At 37.9% G+C, this 27612-nt stretch overlaps 1 protein-coding gene across 17 annotated transcripts in view; it reads right to left on the reverse strand.

The window, feature by feature from the left end:
- LOC116799594 (poly(rC)-binding protein 3-like) overlaps positions 1–27612 on the reverse strand; it is a 497681-nt gene that overhangs the window by 229166 nt on the left and 240903 nt on the right. For 2 of the 17 annotated variants that reach the window (XM_032712881.1, XM_032712850.1), the window contains one exon: positions 4748–4898. The exons of the other annotated variants lie outside the window; for them this stretch is intronic. The gene's annotated coding sequence lies outside the window, so the exon portion shown is untranslated. The remainder of the gene's footprint in view (positions 1–4747; positions 4899–27612) is intronic. 17 annotated transcript variants of the gene reach the window in all.

Consider the following 27612-nt stretch of genomic DNA (forward strand, 5'->3'; position numbering starts at 1 on the left):
AATGCAGACAGAGGAGTAAAGTGAAAAGAACATCTGAAAACCAACCTTCATGTACCATGAAGCTATTACCACCAAAATAAACTTTTGGGTGCTAATGCCCTGCCCTTCTTCTCCTTTTTCTTATGTGTTAGCATAAGCTAACACATAGCTATTAGAGTGTGTCCAAAGGAGAGCAATGAAGATGGTGAAAGACTTTGAGGGAAAGCTGTATGTGGAGCAGCTGAGGTCACTTGGTCTGTTCAGCCTGGAGAAGAGGAGACTGAGGGGAGACTTCATCACAGTCTACAACTTCCTTGTGAGGAGAAGAAGAGGGGCAGGCACTGATCTCTGTGGTGGCCAGTGACAGGACCCGAAGGAATGGCCTGAAGTTGTGTCAGGGGAGGTTTGGGGTGGATATCGAAAAAGGCTCTTCACCCAGCAGGTGGTTGGGTGCAGGAACAGCCTCCTCAGGAAAGCGGTCGCAACACCAAGCCCGAGAGAGTTCAAGAAGTGTTTGGATGATACTCTCAGGCATATGGTGTGAATCTTGGGGATGGTCCTATGCAGGGCTAGGAGATGGACTCGATCATTGTGGGACCCTTCCAACTCAGTATATTCTGAGATTCTCTGAAATAAGCAGAAAACTGATGACCTCCAGAACCTCATCATCTTCTACTTACCTACATGTCAATTACTGAATCCCTTTAAGGCCACAGAGACTTGAAATAAGCAAAGCTAGAGAAACAAGAAAAGAAAAAAGTGTGCAAATATAAAAGGCTAACATTTCGCTGGTTTTGTGAAGCGTCTTAAATAAGTACATTTTATAAGACTTACTGGATTTTTTAATTACTAAAATTAAAGGAAGTATTGTTCTTGCAAGGGGTACTTTGAGAGACAAGCAGTGTCTGAACCACTGGCCCGGAACCATGGACTGAAGGACACCATCTCCCTTCATGTATAACACAACTTCATCATCTGGATTCTGATGGAAGCTCATTTACAGAGTGGCAGCTTTGATGTTGTAATTACAACATTAACAGGTAGTAAGTTGTTAAAAAGAGGAATTAAAATGAATGTGTCTGATACTCAAGGATTATTTCTCAGATGAAATACAAGGGAGAAATATTCATGTTTCAGTAATTACGGTAACATTCTATGAATAGCTTCTCTCAATATATTACCTACATTCTGAATCAAAAACAGCCTTATGTGGCTGATGACAGCAAAGCTGAACATGGTCTTTGCCTAAGCAATAATGGTTCTTTCACATACTTGGCACTTCTGAAAGGAAGATGAATTCTGGCAACCAGATCTGTTTTCCTTAACAGATGTTTCAAAATATGGTAATGAGGTGTGGGTTTCCTAGGCTGTCAGCTGGAATTCAGTAAGCAGGAAATAGAATAAAATGGATCTGACTCAATTAGTCTTTTGACTTTAAACCTTTAAAGACTACATTAGATTTTATATTAATTTTACAAAACACTGCTTGCAATAAATTATGTAATAGTACATGCACCTCTGCTAATACAAATTACTCTCAACCTTTCCTCCACTAATTCATAACTGTGTGTGACAGATATCATGTCTATTTGAAGAGTTTTAGAGTGACTGGCATCCAGAACACTACCACATCCCTCAAATAAAAAAATAAAATTAAAAAAAGTCAGAAGAAACATATTTTTGTGACATGTTCAGTCAAACTACAGTTTGAAAAATGCAACACATTTTTAGATAGTAAACAAAATTCATACTGAACTCTAATCTTAAGTAATTTCTTAAACACAGCTTTATCTTTATACTGATGAAAGCTGTCCTAATGAAGGACCAGTTAGAATTACATGTCTAGCAGAGAGATGAAAGAGAATGACTCTCTTAATTAAAAGTTGAATCACATTTAAATTTTCCACTTACAGTAGTTGCCAAACTCTGCTTTCCTGCATTTTTCTAGAATAACTCTCATGTACATCTCAGTACAAAGGAGCAAACTGTATCATAACAGTGGATATATTATGTTCGCATACCTACAACATAAACAGTTGAGAAACACAAAAGAACCTTCAACTTCCAGCATTATTACCCATGTAAATCATTAAGATTGGTCTTTGGTTAGCAGTCAAAAAAACCTACACTGAATCCTGACAACGCAGAAAGAAAAGCACTAGTCATTTTCAGCCAATGTGCCTTGTTAGAAAGCCAATAATGCTGGTAGCTGTATCAATAACTTTGTAACTGGCAGAACTCACAGCTTTCCCAGTTATTAGGGCTACCTGCCAATTCTTCTTACAAAGCCCAGAAGAGAAGGGAAAATAAACAACTGGGTTGTCATTTTCTGACAGTCCGCAGCTGGATTTCCCCTGCACAATCACATCACCCAATTTCAGACACAACCGTTCAGATATTTCCATGAATGAAGTTAAAGAAAACTCCATGGATCTGCAATTTCAGGCAATTCAGGTGATTGTTCCCTGAGAAATTGTAGCATCTCATACACTGGAAGAGTAAGGTGCAATTTGCGAGATTGGTGGGTAAGGTTTTGTGTCAGAAATATGCTCCTTATTCTTATGCAAATCCTCCCAAAGTTGGGCAAACTACGAAAATGTGAACTACTGCTATGAAAATGCTTACGTACTTCTAGGAGGTTTCTCAGAGCTAGGTAAAATGCCTGAACCTCTTGCTCTTGCTAAGAAAGCTCCATTCTTTCCCTGTCCCTGTCTACGACTGAAGACTGAACTTACCACCTGATGTATCCACCTGAGCACTGCAGGACTCATTGCTCCACCAGGGAGAGAGAGGGACAAACCTCCTTCGCCCCCTTGAGCTGAAGTAGTACAGGACAGTGTAATGGAGGACATTGAGCCTACCTCTTCTTCACCATCACTTAGCACACAGAAGCTTCTGGACTTAAATATGAGGAAAGAACAAATTTAACATTGTTAGAGGTTTATTTGGGTCTCATTGTAAAAGTTACTTGTGCTGTTCACCACGACCTCTTGGGTACTTTTTTAAAATGTTCTTAAGAGCAGCTGGAGGGTGTTCTTCATTATCTCTAGAGTTTATTGTGAAGATAAATCCATTGAGGACTTTGAAGTCACCAGATGGAAACTACATAAATAAGTAAACCAGCAACTTCTAATAGACATATTAGTTCTACAGTGAACATGACTCCAGAGGAGTTTATTTATAAAATAAAAAGAAATACTTTGCTTTTATTTTTCTTTTTTAACTTACTATATAAAAGCAAGTGTATGTGCACATGTATACCTACAGACAGATGGGGATAACCTATATCAAAAATTTAATTATAATAAAAATCAATACTTTGATGTCAATCTGGTAGTTTCCCTCAGTCTCCATTAAATAATTCCTTCCACTCTCTACAGAGTTAGAGTTGCCCTTATAAAGGAGAATTTGAAAGACAATGGCAAAACAGGTTTGTTTTTTCTCTCTGCTGTTTGTAGAAAAGATAGTAAAATGCAGTTTCATTATCACCATAGCCATTTTCTGCTGAGACATACTTGTATTGACCTGGAAGAAGCAAGTAGTCAAGCTTATGTCTTAAGTTTGATGTGTACAATAAATAATGGTTAACTGTAAAATACAACTGATATATGCCTCATAAGCAGGTCTTTATTTTCTTGAGTGCTTTAAAACTTATCCTATTGCTAATGGCAGAGCTTATCTGGAGTAAGTTGTTTTTACACTAGTTTTTGCGAAATGTTCATACCTAGCAGCCATTCTCTTTTTCAGACTATGTTAAATTGTAATCCCTCCCAGTTTTGGACAGATAATTTTCTACACACTAGCTGGAAAGCAGGCACAAGACACGATCCATGATCATCAAAGCAGAGCTTCATGAGGCTGGAACAGCACACATTTCAATTCCATCACATATAGCAGTGGTCCTTCTGAGGCAAGAAAAGTTCTTAGCAAAAGTGTCTCATATTTCTATAGATATAAAAGTACCCTTTTTGGACTTCACAGTCCACCATTTCCTACAATCACTGCAAAATTTATGTTGAGTAGAACTGCGAAGCCTTCCTGAAGAAACCAGAAGCAAACTGGGTTTTCATCACCTCCTTAAACAAACTAACAAAACTTGTTCACTAACAAAATTTGTCTACACTTCACTATTACCTAGTGTTAAAGAAAACAGCAAAATAAAAGTAAAGCCTCTGGATCTGAGCACTTTCCATAGTTGCCATCACAAGACACAGGACTTGCTTAAGCTCTGAAATCAAGAAATGCTTTACACATTAATGATTTACACTATTTTTTGCTATCCCCATCCATATTTTACACATTCATCAACAATTTTGCTTCAGCAGCAGCTGCAAGTTCATGAAAACACTGGAATGAGCTGACACTGTAGTTCAAAAGCATTCCTTTTTACAGGTGTTTTACTATATTTTGGATGTTTCACTTATACTGGTGTGCTTGCCTCCTCAGCATTATGAGGCTTGCAGTCTAAACATTTATGTTCGCATCCACTGTCTTTCCCAGCCACACTCTTTCCTTGATCATTTTACCAATAAGTCATTAAAAAACTGAAGTTTCTTGCATTGGATGGGCTGTGATATTTGAAAGACTACTGCCAGATTGCTCCACGCTGATGTAGCTATCACAGAGCAGCCTCCTAATGCCTGGCTGAGTGCAAAGCGGTAATTAAATCCGCCTTATTTAGAAAAAGCTTTTGATTACCATCACTAGCACCAGATCAGAAATTCAGTTTTGTTGACTAATGCACAAGGAATCATAAAAGTCTCACTACCTTGGACCTGATTTTAGAGAAAAGATCTGTCTTCCTCTGCCTGTCTTTAGCCTTTCTTCACATTGTCACTGGTTCCTGCTGTGCAAAGCAGCACTCTTCATTTCTCTGTATCCCAAAGGTTGTCAAAGAGATGTAGTTCTTGTCATTCTTTCTGAAAGTGAGATATGATTCCTGTATTAGAACACTACCATTGCACAACTAAAAGTACTGGCTTGTGCTCTGAAAACACCTGCCAGAGGCAGTGCCATGTTATTGAAAATTTTCAGATAACTGCCAGGGACCATTCCAGTGCCAGAATTTCCATTCTATCCCCCAAATTTGGGGATGGCCATAGCAGTCAGCATCTGGTCCGAAGCGCTGTCTACTCAGTGCCTTTATTTCATAATACAGCACTACCTTTCCCATTTTCCTAAGGAAGGATGAACCTCCTGACTCCATCCTCTACCATGTTGCTAAAAATTCACACCCTTCTCCCAGGTGAATTTTGATTTTCTCACAGTTCTCAGGAACACGTCTCACTTCCTTTTGTTCAGTGGTAAGTATGATGTATTGTTTGTCTTGAATACAGTGCCATGCAAGTGCACACCCCCAGACCTTAATACCACAAGGCAAACAAGCATAATTCTCAGATTCACATACTTTTTGTTTCCTTTAACAAACAAACAGACACCATCCCTAAGCCACAGATGAATTTTTTAAAAGATTTAACCATAGCAGCATGGCTGGTGTGGAGACATCTCCTGGTATCGTCCCAAAATCTAATGTTTAAAACACGATTTTAAATTACTTATTTTGTTGTTTGCATTCACAATTCTGTTAAAGACTGTCTTGTATCTGATCATAAGTATTAAACAGAGTTCAGTCAGGGCATTAATTTCTGATTTCATCTGTGGATTGTAACAACCAGCTTTTCATACAGAAAGAATAGGGTTCACAGGCACATATTTAAGTTGCTGCTTTATTCCTCACACTAGTGTGCAGAACAGAAAGAGAAAATTGAAAGCTCAGTTTCATGTAGTAGGCACTTCAGGCCAAGAGGAAACTCAGGTACAAAGAGAAATGAAAACAAACTTACAGTCTTTCTTTAAGCTTATGGTTCTTGACTGTTCACAATAAGAACTGACTGAGGTATGATCCACCCGCGATTTTCAATTATAAGCTGCTTCATGGTTTTTTTTAAAAAATCAAGTAAATATTTAGAATTTCAAATTATTTGACTCAAAAATAAACTAAAAAAATCACAGATATGCTGCCAACACTTTTTAACAGTGCATTAAATAACATAACTAACATCTTACATATGCTTTTATTAACTTATCATCTTCCCAGTGCAACAGGGTGCCCAGTTCAGAAACAGATTTTCCTCTCCTTAGATTAAAATATGATAAGCATAAAAGACAATGTTTATTCATTAGAAAAAGTCTCAAAGACATGTTTCCATATCTGGCGGCGAGTATAAGATTGTGATCATTCTCACTTCCTAAGAAAGATCAACCAAGAACTGTTTTCTCCCAAATTCTGTTTCATCCAGCTGCACTTTATCCATATCTTAGAACAATGTTACTCAACCAGTGACTAAAAAGACATTGGAAACTGGTCCAATAAGTAATCAAAAAAGCCTTCTGGTTTTAATCAAAGATTTAAAAACATGGCATGCACATTCCCACTCATTACTAGTAAACAAACAGAAACAGGGAAAAAAATAATGTAAGGGAACTTACACAACCTTTTTTTCTGTCTAGTTGTAAATTAAATATGGCAACTAATATGCTGTCCATCTGTTGTTTTCAAAAATATTTGTGTGGCTCTTGGATTTGTTTCTGATAGGGCAAGTTATCCACTTCGATTTAAAAGGAGTGAGAAATCGCATCACAAAGGAACAGTACTTTTGAGATAGGTTCTTGCCCTAGGATTGAGCTTACCAATTGCCTCCAGGGGATCACTACAAGAGAAAATTACTGTAATTTTGAATTTGATTTCAAATTCTCAGGAAAGTTATAGAAAGCAGAGGCAGTTTTAATTTGCACTTGGCATATCTTGCATCATTGAGGAATTGTGTTAAAGCATCGTATTCTGTTTATTGATTTCCAAGAGTTCAGGTTTTTGTGCTAGTCTAAATTGCAATACTAAATTACATATCAAATTGCTACAAATAGCCAAAAGAGGATATCACCTAATCAGATCACTTGGAAATAATTTTTTTTGGTGATACTACACAAATGAGAAACTAACTCCTAAAGAGAGTTCTCTTAATTAGATTTATTCTGCAGATTCATTTTCTTAAGCTGAAGTGATACATAAATGGGTAGCAAAAATTAAAACTGAAGTTTTAAGATGTGAATAAATTTGTATTAAACTTATGGTTGCCCAGCACCTACTTAAACACCCTCAATTCACAAGTTGCCTGTATCCTTAAAACTTTTGTTAATTAAAAGGGCCCAGAAAACTTCTCATTGCTCAGTCTATTATTCTCCAGTCTGCTACTGTGTTTCTTGGTAGAGATGCTTCCCTGAACCCTCCGGAAGGAAAAGTAACCATAAGAAAAGCAAATTTTATTGCTTCCTGCCATGAATGGCATGGTAGTAGGATTGTTCAAAAATTGAGAAGTTATTATCAGGGCTTGAACTAAAAGGGAAGAAAAGGAGAGCTGGGTTTGATCAGCGCAGCAGAGGAGCTGCAAGTCTTCACTAGGTTCTTCTAGTGGTAGAAGTGCCTGTCAACTGACCGACATGTTACATGTTCATTCAGTCATGCCTATCAGGCTGCTGGTGTTGCACTACAGAAGAACTTTCATTGTCCTTTCCAACTCCAGGTCCATGAACACCATGTCAATCAGAGAATACAAATCACTGTCCTAAATACAACTGACCAATTCCACAATTCTTGTTCTCTGAAGTACTCTTATTGACCTCATTATTGCATTTAGGCCTTAACTTTTTCATCATATGCAAGCAATGAAAACAGTATAAATTTAGCTGAGATGAAAGGGGAAAAATTCTGTGAGATAAAGTGACTGAACTTCTGTCCAGTAAAGGAGTTTATTAATAAGCAACAAGTTGAATGCATTACTTCTATACCTTTGAAAGATATATAAACACATACATGCTGATAAAACATAAACCCCCTACTCTGTAATCTTAATTCAGTTTTCGGTTCATAACAATTTGTATTCTTCAACAGCATAGCTTATTTTTGGAACATATGTAGACTCAAATATGAGAAAATAATACATTTTGAATATGTACATTCAGCAAGAAAGTCAGGAGTGACAATGCTCTCAGTAAGAAGGAGTCACAGTCATTACACTGTGAATGTATCTGTCATCCTGACATCTAGCTTTGCTTAATTACTTATATAATATCTTTATGGGACAGTTTAGAAACATCCCATTTCATCCAAACTGACATTTTCTCAGAGTGAGCCTGTGTTGTTATTATTATCTGAGAAATATAATAAAAGGACAGCATGAGAAGCATTGCTTCACATATAATCATTGTGTTATAGTTTCATTACATCTCATGCTCTGTTAATTCAAGTGACTGGCATTCTGGTCTAACCCTCTTAAGATATTTAAGAGTAAGAAGAGGCATATTCTGAAGCTCTACCCAAACAGCTGCATTTTGATTTGACCTGACCAGTAATCAGCAACAACACACAGTTTTGAGATAAAAGCCAACCCCCCACCATTTTAACTGAAAGAAGAGCTGGAATATCTTGTTTCAGAAACACCAAGGCATTGCCAGAACCTGGAGGCACAGGTGCAAATAGCATTGTAAGAAAGGAAAATAACATCATCAAAATACCTCCAAGTTTCAAAACTCTCTGATCTGAAATGCATATGAAGTTTCACGTATATCGGCATGATAAGGTAGTCTAAACCATTTTAGCTTACTTATGCCTAATAGAAAACTGAGACCTGGGGATTAGTATTTTCCGAATATGCAGTTAAAACGCTCTACAAACTTAACTGGAATCTAAGTTTCAGAGCTGAGTAAGAATGTTTCACAATGTGTCTTTCCCCAATAGCATATTTACAAGCTGTTTCAGTTTGCAAGTTTGCAAGTCTGAGTGCATAGCTTATGAGAAGAAAAAAACATTACAGTTTATTTCTTTTAGTTACATGAGACTAAATCCATCTACTCACCTAGGAAACATGAAATGTTTACTCTTGTGTGTAAGAAAACCAGAAGGTTTTGAGGTTTCCACTGCACTTCACAACCTTTGCACAATGAATCCCAAGGGAAAAGCTGGGACAGTTTGCAAAATCCTCAGCAGCAAAGATGCCATCACTGAAGCTTACCATGCTCCTGGCATGAGGAATCCCTCAACACTCTACACATACCTCCTCTGCAATTAGAATCTCACCATGGCTGCTGCCATATAACTCAAAGGAACTGCAGGAGGACACTTCTGTCAGCCCATTCCTCTGAATTGGAATAGCTTTAGTGAAAATGATGGGAAACCAAGTATCAGACTGTACAACATTAAGCTTTGCAGTCAGTGGCACAGAGGATTGAAGAGCAATACTAGTGAGGAGTAAGGGAGAGAAAGCAGGTGACATTTGCTTTATGTTTTCTCTAAAAATAACCATAAACCCCACAGCTATTAAACTCCACAGAGAAATGAATAGCTTTATGAGGCATCAGTAACAGTTGAGACTTTAAGGCAGGAAAGATATTAACTGACCTCCTGGGTAATATTTCTGGCATTACTTTTGCTCATTCTAGAGGTCCAGTGAATATCAAGGAAACATTTAAAGCTCCATGATTTTCTTCCAGTTTTATACTGTCCCTTTTACTTTCATAAAGTTATCAGCTACCACCGTGCAGAGCTTGAAGGAGGACTCTCAGGAGACTACCGGTACCATCTTCTAACTATCCAGAAAATCAGAACACGCTAAAGAAACTGGAACTGGGCTAGCAGTGAAGTATGCTAAAGATGTTATTTTCTAATGATGATGCAATCATTTGCTTCAACAATTAACAATTATCTTAGATACAAGAGCAGATGTTAAATTACCTGTGACATATACAAAGATACTACTATTTTCTATTTAAAGCTGTATTCTCCACTTTTAAGCCTGTCACTGTGGAATTTGCTTTGACCATTTCAGCAAAGGGCTTCAGTGAAAACAGTAATAGTTAATAGTGGGGAACTGGCATATGACTGGAAGCAAAGCCTGAAAGCCCACTAACTGTTAATCAAAGTCTGCTAGAGCACACTCTGAAACAGAGCTACCATCTGCCATGCTTAAGGACAAGAGCAAGAAAGCAGAAGCTATTTTTTTTTTTTAAATATTTCCCACTACACACAGAGGCAGGAGAGATAGGGGAAGGAAATGTAACATGATGAAGTGCTGACACAACACAACCAAAGACCTGTCACAGTGATGAATGCCTTCAAGCCTGCAGAACAACAGAATGTGACCTTTGGGCTTTGTTTCCCATACGGCTCTTTGAGGAAGCTACAGGGCAAAACATGTGTGTTGAGGGAGTGCAGTGTCTGCACAGCATCTCAGAGAATTCCTGATTCCCTGGTCCATAGATCTTCAGGAGTCTAGCACTGTAAAACTGATTTCTCATTGCTGTTTTAATTCTGCTACTTGTCTTCTTTCTACTGAACTCCAAAAAATTGTAAGCATGTTTAACTGCAACAGCTCCGAAGACCTTTGTGAGAGAATCAAGGTAAATGATAAAGTCATTGAAAAGATCAGACATGAAAAATATCTTCTGCAAAACTAACTGACAGATTGAGACAGTGAACATTATTTAAGATAAAAAGGATGTAGGATCAGATATAGTATAATTTAAAAGTCTTTCTGTGACAACTGTTCTAATATTACAAAAATATGAAGAATAATGAATGATCCTACTCAATGACACCCTTGAGAGAAAGGAATGCCTAGACACATGAAGACACTTGTTACTTCCTTTCTGTATTTACCTCTTACTTCCTTCTTGTCTTGGTGTGGGTCATAGGGCTGACACTGACCACTAAAGAATATCAGAGTACAAGAACAGCTGAACTGCCAGGGCATTTCTGACAATGCTACATATCCCATCCAAATCAGCACTTGAGCCTAAGTATGTTTTTTCAATTATATGTGTTTAAGAAAGTTATATGCTTCTTTTTTTTCACTCTCTTTAGGTTTCTGGTTCTACACATCTAAGATACAGATAAAATTATACCTTTCTGTCCTGACAAAAGGCTGTAAAATGTAGGCATGCTTTCATAACTATCAGAATTCTGTAAAATTGCACTGGGATACTGTTACATGCAAAAACAAGTAGGGGCCATATAAGAGCAAGAGGGTGTTGAAAAAATGAAGCTACTAGATGATATAGTTCTGTCAGACAGAAACAGGACTGTATTCTGCCTTTAATAGCAGCCTACTAAAATTATAGAATAAAAAGATAAGACTAAAGCTACATGTACTTCTTATTGCGTACTCATATGTATATATGACATAGCTAAAGGACCATACTGCCAAAAGCCTGTCCATCTTTCTGACTTTATTAGTGATCTGATGGCAGACACTAACCCTGTTTGGACACCTTGCATTACTTATCTGTGCCACAAGTACACTGCTGACTTGCTTGAAGAAAACACAAGGTGCTTAAAACCCAGTTTAGCAGCCACTCCAAATTAAAAGATTTATGTATGTTGAACAGTTTAAAATATTTTGTTGTGTTGTTTCTGAGCTTACTTCAGAGTTGGGGATTAAAAAAATAATAGATAACGACCATGAATGTATTCATTCATACAGAAAGGCCACACATGTCCTGTGGTCAGAGACAGAAAACATCTCTGATGTCTTGTCACTGCCCAGCCACTTCAATGAGAGCAGCATGTGGTGACAAGGAGTATTATGAAGTCCTGTGACTGTTGAGCAGTTCAGAGGAGAGATCAGAAGGACCCGTAGAACAAATGCAGATAACTTTTACCCCTAGCACTCTATCTTGCTATCTTGCTTTAATCTAACTGTTCTTTGCTGCAAAAATACCTGAGACAGTGAGCCTTAGGCTGCTACACAAACATGAATCCACTGCAGGGACAGTCCCAGCTGACAAAGTGCTACACCACACACAGTACATGCTCCCTTTTGCCTCATATAGGTATCAGAAAGAACATGGGAAGAAAAAGTTCATTAATATGAGGGTGGAGAAAGGGTACAGAACAAATATTAACAGTTAAATGCTTGTTTAACAGCTCCAAATGAATCAGCTTCTGAGGTTTAGGGACACAGTGGTGAAGTAGGACCATGGCAACATAGATACTTGAATCAGCAGCCTTTCCCCTTCTGTACATGTACAGAGACACATAGCATCTTCCAGCTGCAACTTCTGCGAGAGCAACAAGCATCAGTTCCTTTATTCTGCTTGCAGAACCTGCAAGCAGCTTTCAATCAAATGGAAAAATAGCATAAATTACAAATATTAATGTAACAAAATTTATTTAAGAATCTCCAATGATAGGGGGTGGTGAGGGATGAAGAAAAAGATGTGTGACACATCAGCATTCTCATCCCTTCTCTGTGTTTGCATTGCAGTACCTTTAAAATTAATTTTAAATTAAAAATTCCCAGTCATATGGGAAGGGAGTCGTAGAACAAGGGAATTTCAGCTACATACCGTGGCTGGGAAACTAAAATGTATAAAGACAGTAAGACCCACTCAAGCATGTCTCTTAAAACAGAAAGGATATTTGAAGCTGCTCTAATCATTTTTTGTTTCATTATTTGTGAGGCCATCTGCAGTCAGTCGGTTCACCTAAACCTGGTCACAGCCAAAAGCCCTTTTTTTGTCATTGTTGTTTCTGCTGCTTCTGAGATGGAACCTGCCTCTTAAAAATGTTATGAAATGCACTACTCACTCACAGCTGCACCTTCTTTTCCCCAGTAGCTGTAGGATTGTTTGATGTTAATGCGATCAAGTTCTGTAGGAGGTAGCTTGTTAACACCCTTATAAAAATCATCTCATGTACAGGCAATTCATATTGATGGCTTGACAACAAAACTAGCATACTTACACTTATTTCTTGCAGTTGTTACAATTTTTCCAGGCCTTTTTTCATTTAAATATCTCTCAATAGCAGGAAGTCATGCTGAATAAAATATCTGAGAAATGTATGTTAGAGGCGTATTAAAGTACAACCAGAGTACATTTTTCTAAATCAAGAATCTAAGATCTTCCACCATTTAGTCCCACATCTTCCACATATGTCCAGCCATGAACAGTCTCAGTGCCCCACATCTCATTAAGTTAGGCTTGAGTGTTCAGTTTGTGGGAAGAAAAGCTGTCATTCCCCAGAGAGTGGAAGGATTCCTGAATATCTGTTTCCATCTTCTTCATGAGAAGTCACTCCTCGAAAAACATGGGAAGAAGGGCAAATATTGGACCATAACAGCCACCACAGCTAATTGACTTCTAGTGTTCTGAGATCAACATATTCCAAGTTATTGTAGCTATTATGGCTTATCTTGAAGCGGCATTTATGACCATCAACCCGCAGTTGAGGATCTCATTTGCATCATCAGCTCTAAACAGGACAGTAATTTAGCCAAATACAAGCTGGCTAAACACAAAATTGAAAGTTTTAAATGTGGCTTTGAACCTCCAAAGTGCAGTAAGTCTGTATTTTCACACTTTCCGCTGCTATCATGAAGACTATTAAGTTTCTTTTTTGGCTTCTCCCAAGAACTATAGATTTAAGGAAAAACTACAACTATGTGTCTTGCAGTAAAGTTTCCAGAATTAATAGCACGGTATGGTACCGTTTGATCACAAAAAGTTTGGATATGAAGGATGAACAAGGCATGCTGTGTGACTGCGGCTATACAAATAGACAACACTCTGCAGAAAACTTGTTCAATGTTCTAAGCAGTCTATCAGAGCTATGGTTAAGCAGATATGGTGAACTAAAGAAAAAATAGCAGTAACACTTCATCTATTTAAGTGCACAGCACTTTCAAGCCTAAGTATGATGGCTATTTTCTGAAGAGCCACAGCATTTCCACAGCCTCTAGAGAGGATCTCATATCTGACTGGACATGCAATTTTTTCAGGCTCAATAAAACCATATGCCAGCTTAGGTAAGGCTTTCTATACAGATTTCCATTTTTATTATTGTTGTGTTTTTTTCTGACAGGCTTTTGAATACTTCATCAAGTATCACTCTGTAATCTTTCCCTAATATCTGAAAGTTGATGTTTCAGACAGGACATAGAAAAATTAACTGTGCTACTGTCTAAGACATTATTTTGGCCTAAGGAAAATTATACTGGGCCAGAGATCAGAACAGATGATGACATTTCTCTCCCAAAATCTTCTAGATGCATTTACAAAATCTAAGGCTGAAGAACTAACACAAAATGTCAGATCTAATTTAGAAAGTTCAGCATCTAAAAAGTTATTTTTACCATTTCTCAGGTTTTCTGTAGCTCAACTGCATTCAGATGGAATGATCTTTGCTAATGCTATCTCCTACAAATGATCACCATTTTACATTTAAACTATTAATAACAAACAACAAAGCAGGACCTTCTGCTTGATTTACTAGATCAGCAACTTCAGATATGTCCTTGCAATAAAGTATGTGCAGAAGCAGCTTGTCTTTCCAAAATGCATTCAGACACCTTGCTGTGTGTCAGTGGTGGTAAAATAAGGCATAAGAGTAGAGAATTTACACAATCTACCATTTATTTTCTCCAGATGAAGTATACATATATACATCCTTTTCATGTCTACTTTGGAATAAATGAAGTTCTACCAATCCATGGAAAATTATTCCACAAGGTATTAGTTTTTGAATTCTCTGACTTTCTTCCTGAGTTCCTTTCACCCACAACCACAACCAACTATTTTTTAAGTTTGAAGCCATATTCTGACAAATTTGCACCGAGAGACAGCTGGGGACAAAATTCATGAATGTATTTTATGTCCTTATATTCCTTTATTCATGTGGCTCATGCTTCAGAAATTGCCTTCAGTTAAACTAGCAAGCACCTTGGGTGGAACTAAGATTCTGCACCTCATAAATAATAAAAAAAAAAGTAAGATTCTGGTTCCATAGCTGCATTTATGCAGCTATATACTCCCTATACACTCCAAATATTGATATAAGCCTATTATGGGCAGACAATAAGCACTTGGAAATGCTAACACACTCTCATTTTCTTGCCAAGCAAGGCCCTGTGCACTCCAGAGGAAAGGGGTTCTGGATGTTGTTGACCAGTCATCATATTTTGAGCTTGACAGAAATCAAAGATTGAGGTTAGTTAATGAATAATCCTGAATAGTACAGTCAGCATAAGTAGTGTTTGCTCCTTATTATCCCCATACTACCTTTTACACATGTGAAGGATCCTTATCTTTTGCAGCTTGTGAATGAGTCCCATACTTTGCAAATGCCTCTGCTAGAGCAACTGGGAGGCAAAACTACTCTCCAGTAGCTGAAGACCCAACGTACTAAAAGGATGAACTGAGTCAGTATCTAATTCCCATGCAGTGTTTCAGTCTGTTATGTACCAAAGCATATATGAAGTTTATACTTCACCCTACTTTTTTTACCAGTGGTCTTGCTGCCCTTTTGTTAAAATCTATTTTGCAGTCAAACAGGGTGTATTACTTCCATACTGAATGAATTACACTAGCCTTCCTTTTCAATTAGCAGCTAATGCTTTAAAATACCCTAGTTTTTAAAAACTATTTGGCATTTGTATCCTGCAGGTCTCCTCTTTAAAAACACCTCTCTACAATTTCTACCTGCATCTGCAGGTGATTACTTTTCTTCATTACCAGACAAACAAATTTAGGCATTAATCCCAAAGGAAGGACCATAAAATTGGTTTCAGCCTGCCTTTACATTTCTTTGCTATTTACCTCAGCTTAATCCATGAACCAATCTCCAGCTTTGCTGCTTTGCTTCCTGAACTCATGTATTAATGATATGTCAAAATCTAAAGCCCCCTGAAGAAAAGAGGTTGCCATGGGATACTGAGCGCTTAGGAGCAAAGTGTAGAGAGACGTATCCTGCTAAGAAAGGCTCCAAAGACCTTGCTCTGTCAGCCAGTATTGCTTTTTATCTCTTTAGATGAAACAAAATCACTGCTCTGGGAGGCACTGGGCATCTGTCAGCCCTGATTGCTCCATCAAACTGACCATTTCAACAGGACTGTAGGAATTCATTTGAAGAACGAAAGTCTTCCGGTTCCTCAGAAGCTCTGACTGGTGTCAGAGCTGCTCTCTGGCAAACGTATATAGACAAATAACTTTTCTTCAGTAGTACCTGGCTGCAATCACCTTCTTCCCTCCTAGCTTTTTAAACATTTCCAAACCCATATGCAAAGAAGTTATGTGCTACAGATTAATGATGCTTATGAGGGAGAAAGGAGAATAAAGCCTGGATGCTTTGGGTGGGGCTGGCCAGCCAAGTGAACATTATTTCTTCAGAGTTAACGATGATTTTTGAAAAGGACAAGAGAATAAGAAGAGGTAAAGACTAGAAGATGTGGCTGCTGAAGCATAGTTTCCAAAAGAGAACATAGCTTCTGCCAGAAGTGTGTGCTTGGTGAGAAAAATAGCATTCTGAATAGCCTGAAGGGCTAACAAGAGAGTAGACATTTGTGACAAGTTCCCTGTGTGCATCAAAGAGCTTCGTCACTCGTACTCAGAAGTGTTTATATAGTCCCACAGCAATACAGTCACACTAAAATCTTCAAAATTTTAGTTTTTCTGAATGTAAGTTGCTGCCACAGAGCTATAGTACATACACAGAAATGTCTTTTGACACAACCTTTAGCAACATACAAGTTTATGGAAATTCAGTTCTGCTTGCAAACGATTCATAAAGGAGAAGAAAGGTTGAATTTGAGTAAAAATTTGTACTCGTTTTTCCATCTCTTTTAGCAAACTTACCCTTTGTAAGGGTAGCTATAAAGGTTTGATTGCAAACGTCGTGCATAGTGACTTTGTTGTTTCAAAAAGCTACCTAAGAACACAATATTCAACTGGTAAAATCAATTATCCATTTACATGTCTCATATGTTTCTGATTAATTTCTTTGTAGGAAAACATAACGAAATTTTGCCTCTGGTTCATCAATGATATTCAGCTGAAACAGCGGTTATACTAGAGATTTCCATGCACAGCTTTCTAAAGATACAGTGTCGGCAGCTATCTAACCATACAGCATACATACAGACTCTGGTATTCCTCTTTTGCAGTCATTTGTACAGATAGAAGTGAGAAAAAATGACCCTGAGGGGACAGCATGTTCTCCGAGAAGTGTAGTGTGTCTGCTTCACCAGTCAGTGACTGGTGGAAGTAAGAGAAGTTCCCTTATTGTAAGTTGAAGACCATGCTGCATTCTGTCAGCAAGATCTATTTTATATCATGAACGCCCAATGCTAAATAGAAAAGAAGAAGAAACACAATATGTATTTTAGCTACACAGTATAGATAGCACTTTATAGCAGAAAAAGGAACATGGTATTATTTACCTCTGACACAAGATATAAGAAAATCCCAATGAATATACCACTGAGATGACATCTAAAATATTGTGTTCCTGTTTCTGAAAAGTCTTTATCACAAAAAATATAGGAAATTTACAGAAAAGAGGAAAATATTATTAAAGCAGAGGACATTGTGATTTCTGGATAAAGATTAAAAGATTAATGCATGGTTAAATAAAGACTACGAAGATAGGGTGTATGAAAATCATCTTCAAGTATTAGAATGTCATAAGCAATGAAATGGGAGAGAAAATACTTTCACTTAAAGGACAAAAATTAATAATTATTGAATGATCCTAACAAGAAGCAAATTGGGGATAATACTAGATGAGGAAACATCTCCCAGCGGTGCATTTGACTGCACCATACCACTTTTCTTCAGAAAATGTTGAGGCTCACATCTCTTAATGTAAATGCACATGCTAACTCATCAAGTTACCCACAAGGGCAAAATAGTCTAAGAGAGCTCTCTGTGCCAGCTTTCTCCTGTGAACTTGTAAGACTAAATTCAAAACCAAGGAAAAAAAAAAGTATATTGAGTTCAGAATAACAAATGAGAGAAGATTCTCTAAAAATATGAGCTAAAAATTATAGTTCTTGGATTTATTTAAACTTTTTCTCAAACTGGAAAGCTTCGAGTCTCATAAAAAAACCACAACAGAATACACAATAATATAAAATTGCCTTTGGTGAAACATTTCTCCTTGAAAAATCTTTTTATCACAACAGTATTTTATGGGTAAGAAATCTCTTACAAATTGAAGAACCTTTCAAACCAGAATTTTTTGTTTTGAAAGCAGCCACATTGATTTTCTCTCAACTGTATTTCTTAATAAACATGAAATGCTCATTAATTTTTTTATGGTATTATCATGAATCTACTGACTCATTTACTTTTAAATTCAAATAAATAAAAAAATAGATAAATAAAAACAATAAAACAAACAGACAAAAATTATTGAAACAAGCAAAAAAGTTAATCAATTTGCAACTAGTACCCAGCTCCCATTGTATGCTTTTGAAAACTTCATCCTCCTTGGTGCAAGAGGAAGCCCAATGATGCAGCATGTTTGGTCCAGGCTGATGTTCCAGATAACCTGCACAGTTAATGCAGCATCAATTCCCACCTATAGACCAGGAAAAACCCACGCAAGGAATAATGCATTTAGGCAGATAACAGCCTTGGATAAAGAATAAATTGCATCCTCATATCTTTGAATCTCACTTTGCAAGTCACCACTTTCAGATGTAAGTCGGATCTACTGGGAGTGGGGTTTTGAAAAGCTCCTGTTGTAAGTCAGTTGTGAAACTTCCAATGACTCCTGTGAGCTGTTATGACCCTTTGTAAAAAAAATGCATTAGCAGTCTGTGGAACTGAACACTTAAAGTGTTAAAAGGTACAACACTGTGGTCAGTTACTCAGAGTGGTAAAATGAGATCTATTAACCTACAGTTTGGAGTCCCCCCCAGCGCCGCGTGTGGGTGGTGGGGTCAAGGGCTAGCTGGGAGTCCCCCCACCAGGTGCGGCCATAGCAGGAGAGGGGAGAGATAGAGTGTGGGAGCCTTGCCAGCAGGTGCTGCGTGCCCGTGGAGGAGGAGAGAGCAGCTTCAGAGCACATAGAGGTTTACCGTTCCAGGTTTGGGGGGGGGGGGTACAGGGGAAGGGAGGGGGGGGGTACAGGGGAAGGGGGATGGGGGAAGAGAGGGGAGTGGTATTGAGCGGGCCATGGGGGTCCTCTGATTGCCGGGAGGGAGAGTGGGGCGCTCCTGTATGAAGTGTCAGAGGTGAGCAGTGTGCCTGAAGATACATGGTAACGCAGTGGAGAAAGGATATGGTCAGGGTGGATAGTGGGGTTCCTTTAGAGTGATGGGGGTCCCAGCCAAGCTGGGGCCTTGAAAGGCACCCCAGCCTTGGATGTGTATGGGGGCCAGAACAGTTGGTTGGTTTGTCTATTTGTTTTTGGCTCATCTGTAGCTACTGCCCAGGTTCGGCATGTTCTGGATATATTTGCTTTGCTCTGTTACGTCCTGAAAGGGTGGGCAGGACAAAGGGTTGTTCCTGGGTATCTTCTCATGATTGTGTATAAATAGATGATAGTAAAGTAGGAAATGAAAGACTTGCCCAAACCGTTCTAACAGTTTGCCCCTGTGCGGTTGCGAGCTATGCTGGCGATGGTACTTGCCTTTGGTAGGGTCGCCCACGCCAGACAGGTCAAATCCGTAGGGTCGGATACAACACATCCATGGGCAGGATGAGCTTGTTAGCCTTCTGGCAGTCATCCTAGGAGAAGGACAACTCTAATCCCAAACCCGGGCAGATGGAGCTCGTTTAGCCCCGTAAAGAGAAGAGAAGATCCATCTAAGAGAAGGTCACTCTAATCAAACCTATGTCCTGAGAACCTCACTGCCACCGTCCAAGCTCTCTCGGCCCTGGCAGATGAACCTCAGGATTAAAGGGGGGGTTCAGTTCTGCACATACTGCATCTCACCTAAAAATCCATTGCGCAGGCTTGAAGGCTTTACCCACAGAATATACCATCTAAGGAGTCTTTCTGCTGTACCTTTTGCAACCGATCACGTCTGTCTCGTATTGGCCTTTTCAGCCACCAACGCGCTTGCAACAAACGTGGGTAGAGCCCTTCCCAAATCTTCGTTCTCGAAGCCCAGCCATGCATGCATGCAAACCTACAGTTCGCTTGGAGAGCAGCATATGTTTGGGCTGTGTGATGCTAGCCAGCTAACATAGACAACTTGTTTTCCCAGACTCATTTTACAGTCAAGTAATAGTGATACATAACACCTAGCTGGTTCCTCTTGCTCTCACATTTAGCAAATTAAGTCTAAAATTCAAAAATTTCAGGCACAGTTCTGGTACTCTGCTGCTTCCACCTAACAGAGCTGCTGGGGCTGACATTTCATTCTCCTAACACAGACAACTGCAGTGTTGAAGCGTATCTCTGTAACATGCTTCATCTCTCTTGCAGAGCATAGAGAGCAAAAGGCAATGCAGTAGAGAACTACCTAGATTACCATTTATTTACCCAAATACAGACATTTTCAACTACTCAGCCCTTTCAATTGGAGACTGACCCTTGGAAATACAAACCCCACAGTACTCTGGCCTGCACAGAAAGAGACACCATCTCTTATTTTAACATAACCTCTGTTAAACACAGAAAATCAGAGCAACTGCAATTTTAATTCCTGCTATAGGGTTGCAGTCAGCTTGATGGTGTACAACATGTTCTGACTTCACTTCACATGGATATGGTGAATCAGTGCCATTTTTCATTTATAAATAACCCAGGATGCTATTAAAACTCGCTAAACCACCAACTTGAAACAATTACTGAGCCTCATCAAGGTTGTCTTCGTACCTCAGCTCAAGTATGACCTCAAATTGCCCATGTAAAAGGTAAAACTATTTTACTCTTACCTCCACTGTCATCCTAAAGCAACACCTCTGCCATCTCAATTTAATGCAGCGTAAAGACATCCCTTTTTTTCGGTGAAGACACGGCCCGAGGCTGCTGCTTTGCCTTTCTCTGTGTGTTGAAGCATAGATGTCTTTTGAACTTCCTGAAATCAGCGAGATCCCCTGGGTATTATCATGTTTATTTTAGAAAAGGCCTATTGTTCTGGAGACTAAGACCATTTCTGAGGCTATTTTGAAACTGCTTTTTCCTACTGTTAATTGTTCTAACCTTCAATTTTAGGGACATCAGAGGAAAAGTAATTAAAGACCCATTTCTCCCAGCAGAGACATTATTTTTATTCATTTTTTATACACTATTTGGCTATTTATTGCCCTTATTGTTCCATTTGATGGTTGCTAGGGAGAAGGAGATTAAAACTCAATGTGCAGCACAGCTCATTCTAGGGTATAATTTTTCTGGTATTTAAAATAATATATGTTAGATAATAGATAAAAATTACTGTGTTGAACTTAAAAGAGGATATTATTGTGCCATATTTAGTTTTATTTTTTCCTAGTCTTGAAAAAAATTTTTCTTAAGGGACGCACAGGAAGAAGACAGATATGATAAATATAAACAGATTTCCTCAGTGAATGCTAGAGGAGGAACATAAGCCCTGAAACAACTAACTGTTTTCCTCTACAGAACAAAGAAAAAGTTCCTCTCTAGACACTTTAATTACATTTTTTACTGAAGAATGCAGCTGCTGTTATGCATTACTTGGATCATGAATTAATTCTACAATTAAAATTAATTTCCTAATATAGCTGTATTGGTGATTGACCTACAAAATATGGGAAAATATCCCCAACTTGGTGGTCAACTACACTGGGGAGGGCAAAACCCAGGGTCTGTCTTGGAAAAAGCAGAAAGTTAGTTAGCAATCATGTTTTGCTCTGGGTCTCTAGTTTTTCTAGAGACTCGGTTTCTTTGAGAAGGCTGGCTTTTCCAAACATGATCAGCAGCGAAGCAACAGATTCTGGGTAGACCACTTGGGGCATCAGCTTCACTGATAAAAGTCATTTCACAAAACTGAAGCAGGTTGAGGAGATGGACTTCCATATGAAAACCAATCTGGAGTCAGTGTCCAGAGTAGGAGAAATGAATTGCCCACTTCTGAGCCTATCTGGACCAAATGCGTGGAAACTCTGGAGGGAGAACCGTCACATGGAGATCTGTGCAGCTAAAACCAGGGCTATAGGAATGGCTGTGCCACCTACGATGCACCACTTGGCTTGTGTTATTTTTCAATTTAAGTAAAACAAGAGGCAACAAGTTTTATCAAGTAAGAAGAAAAAACTCTTTCGAGGTGACAGATTTTCAAAGCTACTGAAATCTGAGTATGAATAGAAACTTGTGATGAGTTTGGACAAAGCACTTACATTCTTCTAGAAACAATATCTTAAACAGGGTAGCTGATTCCTTTTGCTGACACTTGTCAGGAAGAATTCAGAGAGGAATTTCTCTGCTGTATTAAAAGAGAAAACATGCCTGTGGTCACAGTCTCCTCCTACCTCCTCAGGCTCAGTTTCTACAGCTGACTGCCTTTGGGCACATGCCTACGTGCTGCTTACATAGTTTTAACAGAGTCCCATGCGGAGAGGAGCTTGGAAAGAGCAGGGTTTGATTCCCACCCTACCAAAGGGTTTCTTGTGAGCCCTGGAGCATCTCATTTCATCTACACTGTTCGCTTCTTCATTCAAAAATAAATATAGTAGCACTTGCCTATTCTGCCATAAACTATAAAAATATTAATGTACCTGTATCACTCAAATGTTACGCTGATAAACATCACACAGAAGCATCTCTAAATATTCACAGTGAACAACAGATTGTCAGATCAAAGTGTTTGGCTATGTCACATGAACTTCAGATCTTTCTCTCACAGAAATAACATTATGCCTCAGTTATATGACCAGAACTTGTAAAAATTGAACATTAGTTATCAGCATCTCTGATTTGGGAAAAAAACCTGACAAAAACAAACTTGAAAGAGCACTGAAAGACTCCAGTTTGAATTTCACGACTCAGCCTGTGGTAGTTTCAGTCTGTGACTGTTGCATGGGATATCTTCTGATTACCCAGAACTCTCAAGCTATCTTCATAGACATGCTAATTGGCAAATATTGCAAGTACCAGGAAAACTGTTTTTCTAGAACCTTGATCTACTGATTTCTTTTGAGATCAATGACCTCAGAAATTACAACATTATTTTAAAATAAATTAGAAGAACCAGTGGTTAAGAATGCAAGATGTTAAATACTAACTCAGCTGCTTTCCTCATAGATCCTTTAAAATCTGTGATCCCTGAAATTAAGCGTTTTTAGAGATTATAAAGTATATAATTTACTACAGCAGTTCAAATCTTTGTTAAACTCAAAATAAAAGGTTCTCAGAGTTCATAAACTTGCCAAATGCAAGACCTGGCAGAGATATACATGGTTTTCTTCTGACTATGACGTTCTAGCGAACTTTCATTTATAGGAATTTTTTCCCCCCAACTTTCTATCTTCTCTTGTATATACATGCTATTCTGACTAATTGTGTTTATATAAAGCCTAAGAAACAATATAATAGAGCAAGAAGAATTTCAACCTTAGTACATACTACAGAGTGGAAAATGCTTCCTTTGAAGTAACTTCAGTTTTATCAGCATAAACATTAGGAATCTGAAAAATAGGGAGAACTTATTGAAAATAATGATCATGTAGAGATCAGCTGATAGAAAAGCTGAAAATATGACTGACTGCACAGCTCCAAATAAGAAGCAACTCAGAACAAAAAAAGGGGTAAAAGCTAGAGAGAAAGAAGCTACTTGAGAGTCAAGCTTTAAATTAAAACAAGAGGTGTTGTAGGAGGCAGGTGAACTGAGCTGACATTTTATGGAATTAAAATCTAAAAATGGAAATAGGGAATCAAAAGGATGACGGAAAAGCATGCTTTAAAAACAATTTTGAAAGAAAAAGAAGGTAGCACATAAAATGAATTCTTAGTAGATTTGAAGATCAGCTATCAAGGGAAAAATGAAAATATTTGCATTTAAGGAGATGACGAGGGCTACAAAAATTACTCCAAAACAGTATGGGCAATCTTAAAATTTAATAGAACATGAAAAGGACTTTCCTGAAGATGCGAAATGAAAATATCACTATACTCCTGTAGCACCTTAAGTTAGCAGATGCTTAGGGTCAAGTATAACAACTGCATCAGCTACACCATTTTCAGATGGGTCATAAATGCAGCACTCTGACTAGTATGCATGTGTGTTACTGCCACTGTCCTAGAAGGAAGATTTAAGGAAATATTTGCAACTAAAGCCTCCACAAATGAAAGGAATAATAAACAAACAAACAAACAAACAAACAACCCTCTTGGCCAACCACAGTAGTTTCATTCACAGAAACAATATGGAGATATCTTTTTGTAGTCTAGGTATTAGACAACCTCTTTGATGTCAGGTTTCTATGAAATATAAAAATACCAGTGTGATACCATACTGGATGCACCTCTTCTGTCCTGCTTTACATTTTGGAAAATGTATTCCAACTTCAAGGAGATTAACATCAATTCTACTGTATTCCAAATTCAAGGAGATTAACATCAATTCTACTGAAATACTAAGTTTTAATTTAGAAAAAAATAAAAATTATAACCTTAAATAGGTTTAAACACCAACTTCTGCTGAAGAAGAAAGTAATTTAGAAAACTTCTGCACTGGATATTTACCACAAATTTGTTCAATCTTGATTTAAATGTTTCAATCAATACGGCTTCCAAACACGTCTCTAACGAGACTCAGAATTTCAGCTCATCTAAAATCTGAAACCAAATCATACAATATTTAAATGGAACCAAACCCATTATTCTTAACAGACAGACACATTGAAATTGTCAAGAGACAAGAATCAAGTCACAGCAAGAATACTGCAGAAACATATCAAAATGAACTCCTGATTTTAAAATCAGATTCTTAGAATGAGCAAATTTGGTCCTGTTTAATTATAAACCCAGACTATATTCAGGCAATATTTCTTTTTTTTGTTCTATTATGTTTTTTATTACACTTTGCTTCAGTTGTCTCCTTTGTTCATGATCTAAATTCAGATACCAAGCTCAGAAAGTACTCATAATTCAGAGTTTCAGGTTCATCTCAATATTACAACCAAAACTGAGCTCAAGAATCTTTTAGAGAAGCTGATTACTCTAATCAACTAATTATGTCACCAATTACAACATAGACACAGGGACAGTATTGAAACTGCTTTAATTACTGTTTGAAGTCCCATTGAGGTTCTGATAAAGCGTTAACAATCAGAGATTTCCACACCCTTAAGTGATAATTTACAAAGCTCTAAAAATTCTGTATGTAGCTACTGCAGTAGAAAAGCCAGAAAAGTAAACTCAAGAATTTACATAACATTGGTTTTGATTTAAACCAATGCAAAACCCCTCACAGTTTATGATTATAGTCACAAATTATTTTGCTTAAATAGGTAAAAAAATCCCCCAAATATATAAATTTAGAAAATAATAGGTGAAGAAGGTTAATTTTCCTTAATTGAAATTTTCTTTTTCATTTTTCAATTATATTCTGCATGAGAAATTATTGCTGGGGATGTCAAATAAGCCAAAAAAGGCATTAATTAGCCAAATAAGACTCTATAACAAGATAAACAAAAATGAAAATTAAATGTTCCCAAACTTAATTTAGGCATAGGGCATAATAATTTTGAAACTTAATAAAAGTTAAAAAGAGTTTTAAGAGTTGCTTTTCAATTCAATTGACACGTAATATCCTCCATTTACATGCAAAACATATCTTGGCTATATGAGTTACCCACAGCTGGAAGAGGTTCCATTTTCCAACTATAGCTAATTGACTTTTTACTGTAAGTTGAGAGAAAAATCAAATGCAGTATAAAAGCATGTGATGATCAGGTAAGTTGAGAAGGCGTATGAAATAACAGCAAGCAAGATTTGGAATAGGAAGAGCAACTGTTGTTTCAAATGGGGGAAAATCATTTCAGAAACAACTGGATGGACAGATTCTGGTAGCTGCTGGTGCACATCAGATGTGCACACATGCAGAGTGTGTATGCAAGAAGAAAGATGAAATAAGATGAGAATCATTTACCACTCGGCTACAGTTGGGAAGGTGTTTTGCTGTTACCCTTCCCTGCTTGTACTTGACTCTTTGCAGAGGCACTGAAGAGACACCAAAACAGGGTGAATGAATGGACACAGAAACACATGCTGATTTTCCAGTTTTTAGATGTGTGTACTTGGAAAGGGCAGCATAAGATTAAATGAGTGTTTTTCGAGGACTGCTTTTCAAACTGTATGAAGACAGAAAATCATGAAAATCCTAAAATATATTGTTATGCATGTTCTATCTATCAGCTTTCACTACCAGTATGGGTGTTGTAGAGATGGTTCTGGCTCTGGTTCTAGTCCCAGGCACACATTTTTCTCCAGAGCCTGGAAACCCTCCTTTGCACTATTCATCCTTATCTCGATGTCTCAAGCTGAAGCCACAGAGATATGTTCTGCTCAGAAAATGCAGCATCAAAAGGAGAAATGGAGCAGTCCAGAGGGCATTTCATGCTAGAGTCAGGGTGGCTGCTCCCAGCTGAGCAATATGCAGACACCTCCAGGAAAAAAAATCAAACCCACTGCATACAGATTTACAGGGTGTTGCAGGAAGGCCAGGCAGCATTTGCGCTGTTCCATGATTTCACAACAGGAGAGAAACACAGTGACTGATCTCACATAATGCCTTTTCAGTTTTTCTAGAATGTCATAAAGTATTAGCATTGTTAATTGTGTTCTGGGCTACCTAACAGGGAAAACCTCTCCCAGGAATATTTTAAAGATAGTTAATGGGAGAAAACAACATTTTTTCATGCTGCTGCTACTGTTTGCAGGTGCAAGCGCAGAATCTGTGTAGAACGAAGAGGAGGGAAGAATGGGGTTTGCAAACAAAATAAAGCATTCATAAATGGGTTCATTTTGTGGTATTACATGTGCAGCAAATAAGTTTGGTGTTTTGTTTTTTGGGGGTTTTTTGAGGGATGAAGAATAAAAGTCAGATGTGAAAAAGATTGTGAAAGAACTTATTTTATTAGCCTGTACAATTCGTATATTCAGCCATTGTCATGATAAAAAATGGTAGAAGCAGCAGCAACAGAGGTAAGGAAGAACTGAAAACACAAGAAGGAAAGAAAGAGTAAGTAGAAAGAAATTAGGGCTAGATATAGCACTGTATCTCATTATGGTACTATCTTTTGATACAAAGGTTTTCACTATCTGCTTCAACAAAAGACTGTCTTATAAAGCCCAAGAAAAGGTTAAGCCAGAAGGCAAGGGTAAAAGTGGAATATTAATACAGGCAGAAATATATTCTTTTGTGAAAGATGTGAAAAGCTTTCCTTCATTGTTTTATTTTAACACAACTTTGTAAAAAGCACATTTTCATGTGAATTCATGGTTTCCTCCTGCAGAGTTTCAAGTGTTTTTCCCAGCATTTGACATACAAGTGAGTGTGTAGATAGATTACAAGGTCACCCAGCCTATTAGTTCAAAGGATTTATAACTGTTGGTAGCTAAACAACTGTTTTTTTGTGTAATACACCTTGTATTGGAAACCTGAGGTTCCCAGTATTCAGTCTTCACCTCTGAGCTGAAGTGTAAGGAAACCTTCAGGCTGACATGGAGGACAGAACAGAGAGGTGGTGTGACCAAGGTTAAAGGAGGTAAGATTTCAGTATGTAATCTGAAGAGCTCCTAAGGAATTCTTTCTTGAAGATGTCAACACAAAAGGCATACTGACAGGAGGCACTTAACTTTTTTGCATTGTTGGTCACTCTGCACACCTT

This window comes from Chiroxiphia lanceolata, chromosome 1, assembly GCF_009829145.1.
Source record: "Chiroxiphia lanceolata isolate bChiLan1 chromosome 1, bChiLan1.pri, whole genome shotgun sequence".
Lineage (NCBI taxonomy): Eukaryota > Metazoa > Chordata > Aves > Passeriformes > Pipridae > Chiroxiphia > Chiroxiphia lanceolata.